Here is a 3,483-nt window from a genome sequence, read left to right as displayed (position 1 = left end):
TCTATTGTAAACATTTCGTAGTTTTTCTTAGTTAATATTGGCATACATGCATGTGTTGGCCGAAATAAAAAAGTTTTCATGCAATTTGTATTCATAGATACATGCATAAGCTATTAAGTCTAAAATTCCTTTCTACTTGCCATTACGTCATTTACAAGATAAAAATAGTTTTCTGTGTTTTGTTTATATTATTAGCTTAACACAGCTACAATTATACAGTTGTCTAATTTTCTCAAGCTTACCACCTCCCCAAGATTGCGATGCAAATCCCCCAAACACATACGATCCTTTTTTGATAATGACTAGTGTTGGTCCCTTCGAGTCACAAAGACTGTGGAATTTGTTTGAGCTCCAACCATTCACGGTTGCTCTGTAACAGAGCACCGTCTTATGACCTCTTAAGTTCGATGGCAGCCATTTTTGAAGCTAAGTTATCCATTGCGGCTTATTCTTTAGAATGCTCGAGTTCCCCAGGATGTTTGCTAGGAATGACAATAAAATCATATATGAACCTTTTGTAAGCTTAGCTTTAAGCCGCTAGCTTTAAGTATGACCTGTTTTAGAAACATAAAACATCAAGAAACTGTCATTTGATACAAGTTTGCGTTTTTGGAAAGCAATTAAGAAAACTTCTTATTACCTGCTCTTTTTTACAAAACTTAAAATATTGTTTCATCAATTTACATTGCCATGGCATAGCACATTGCATGGTTTCAAATTAACATAGCTTGACTTTTGGACTGTAAACAAATCATCTAAGTTGTTGGCACTTATTGTCAAAGAGCACGTGACTGTGGCCCATTCATTCATGATTTTTTTTCTCAAAACAATGCGTGTTCATGTTACTGTTTAATATTTGCTGACCGCATAGCTTTTAATAAACAAATTAATTGTGTCACATCTTCCATTCTTTAAATAAACCTGGTAGCTTTACGCCCCTGTAGCTTAGATTGGAATTAGCATTTGAAAATTTCATTCCATTTTGTACGTTCATATATCATGCTTTTATACAGAACTATTGTGCAGTCATTAGTGTTCAGATCCATTTTATATTAATTGATCTATTTCTGTAAATATGAGCCCATATTATGTTCTTATTGTGGTTGTCAACTTACATGAATTAACACATAACGACTGGTATGCATCCTCAAACGACTTTACTTCCTTCTTAATATCGTCACAGCAACCCCGAGGGAGATTGTTTCCTCATGCACAAAGAGTTGCAAAGGCGTTTTTCTTTTTTTGCACCAATTCCTTAATTCTATTGCAGCATATGCTGTCAGCGATGTTCGTGGAAATTGTTAGGACGCAAAAGATCACAACAAATATCCACTTGCTCGTCATGCTAAATTATAGCGAGAAATTGAACTTCATTGAAATTGTGTTTTAACGATAAGCAGTGCAATGGCATAGAAAAAGAGTGCTCTTAGTTATGATAAGCAGTATTAAATTCCTTTGACATCTACTGTTTTCGATGAATTATAACATGCCTAATATGGCCCTCCGTTCCCCCTTCCCCCCCAAAAATACTAATTTTCCTACACCTATGATATGGTTTGGCGAGATTCTTTGTCGTAAAATCTTTCGTTATGTTACGTTCACTGTCATTTTCTGAGACAACAATGTTTATGTAGTTAAAAAATATTGCCGAGTCTTTACTTTGATTGACATAGTGAAATTTTAGTAACCATCAACAAGATGCAAAATGTGTCGTGCAGCTAGCTCTTCCTGTGTACAAAAAATTTAACGTTTATTCAAAGTCAACATTCAACCATTCACGGGTTAAATTGCACTTTGATGATAAATACTACGTTAAGTATCACGACTGTAGCGGATCAAGCGTTCCTCAAAATACATTCAGAACAAAACTGTTGGTTATCGATTTTAAAGAATAAAATTTTACCAATGAAGTTTCCTCAAAAATATTCGGAAATATAAAAAAATCCAAAATAAGGTGCAGTCATTTATTTTGATGTACCTAAATTCGCAACTATATTACGAGATTGATGAAACAAACTTTCACATTCAATGATATTGAAAGTTATATAGCTACAACTCAAAGTTAATGTTAGCTAATATCAAAAGTAAATTATATGAGGTTCGAAGTTATTTTCAAAATAAAATATTTCAGGCTGCACACTCACAGTCGCTCATTTAAATTTGCATATTTAAGACTGAACACTTTTATCAAATGCTACTATGCAACTATTGTAAGCATTTTTATGTAAATGATATAGGCTCGCATAAGCTTGGAAGAAATTGTATATTTAATTATTAAAGCTACAGAAGGTGTGCGTTCAGATTTTCATGTTACTATGTCGTTTTCACACCTAAATACGCAATTTACATAGTTTCTGCGGAGTATTAAATAACACAACTCATTTCATACGTTTCAAATTTGTAAAACTAACATCAAACATGATGGTCACTGTCGTCTATTGATGTTTTCTTCTAACACCGTCACAGGGGTCTTTACACTGTGTGAACTTTGAGGCGCTATGAATTACAAGAAGTCTGAGACAAATAAGATATTACTTACCAAGGAAGGGAGAACCAGTAAAGGTGCAGGATTCTATGTTTAAATTAATATTTTTAAGATGGAGATGAAATTGTATAGTACAATAAAAGGTATATATGAATGAGTCAACAAAATATATTGATCAAAAATAAAGCTAACAGAATATCAGTAGCGAAGCAAAGGCTACAGTGTGAATTTTTTATGTTCAATCACTGGAAAAACAATAGATGGCAATTATTTTTCGCACAATGAAGTAAAAGTTCCGCATAGTATAGAAGTGAAGATTGGGCTTCCCTTGCCATGCACTGCAAAAGATTGTAATTCTTTAGTCATCCACTTTAGCTATTATAGATACGACATAGCTACAACGTTCAAACTTGCCGTATTCTCCTGAATACTTCTTTAAAGTAAACTTAGCTGTACGCTAGTAGTAGTTACTACGCAACAATCATATCTCAGTTATATCATAAAGAAGAACGAACTATGCACAACGCATTAAATTTCTCTTTTTGTAACGTATAGATTGAACGTAAATTGTTGGCATGTGATTCCAAAAATTTTCTTTGGTTGATTATTTGGGGAGGGGCGTGTACAGAGTGAGAGTCCATTTGAATTTTATGAAAGCTCAGCAAAGAAATGAGTAAAGAAATTTTTGATAAGAAAGTAAACACTAAAGTAGATTGATTGACTTTGACATCGCTGCCATTCAACTGTATGAATGTCGAAATGACACCAGTTCCAATTATAAAAGCCACGCAGTCCAGGAATGAAAAGGAACCTGGTATGTCAGAGGAAACAGCTAATTTTCTAACAAACAAATTTTTTCAAAAGTTTTTAGGAATTTACCCACGCACCGAAAATTTAAGACCCTCCTAAGAAAATCTATATCATATCAAAAGCCAGCAAGTATAGTCTAAGCTTTTATGATTGCAATGATAATATCGGCACAGCTCCTTTCGAAACAT

At 33.6% G+C, this 3,483-nt stretch overlaps 1 long non-coding RNA gene across 1 annotated transcript; it reads right to left on the bottom strand.

Annotated features, from left to right (window-relative positions):
• Positions 1-311: 311 nt before the first annotated feature.
• On the bottom strand, positions 312-2,858 carry LOC124457811. Its single transcript, XR_006952809.1, has 3 exons — positions 2,390-2,858; positions 1,116-1,345; positions 312-482 (listed from the first exon to the last, which is right to left on the bottom strand). It is a non-coding gene; the product is annotated as an uncharacterized LOC124457811 (long non-coding RNA).
• Positions 2,859-3,483: the final 625 nt, after the last annotated feature.

Source organism: Xenia sp. Carnegie-2017, unplaced genomic scaffold (assembly GCF_021976095.1).
Source record: "Xenia sp. Carnegie-2017 unplaced genomic scaffold, XeniaSp_v1 HiC_scaffold_6, whole genome shotgun sequence".
In the NCBI taxonomy this organism is placed as follows: Eukaryota; Metazoa; Cnidaria; class Anthozoa; order Malacalcyonacea; family Xeniidae; genus Xenia; species Xenia sp. Carnegie-2017.
This window is presented reverse-complemented; position numbering and strand designations above follow the sequence as displayed.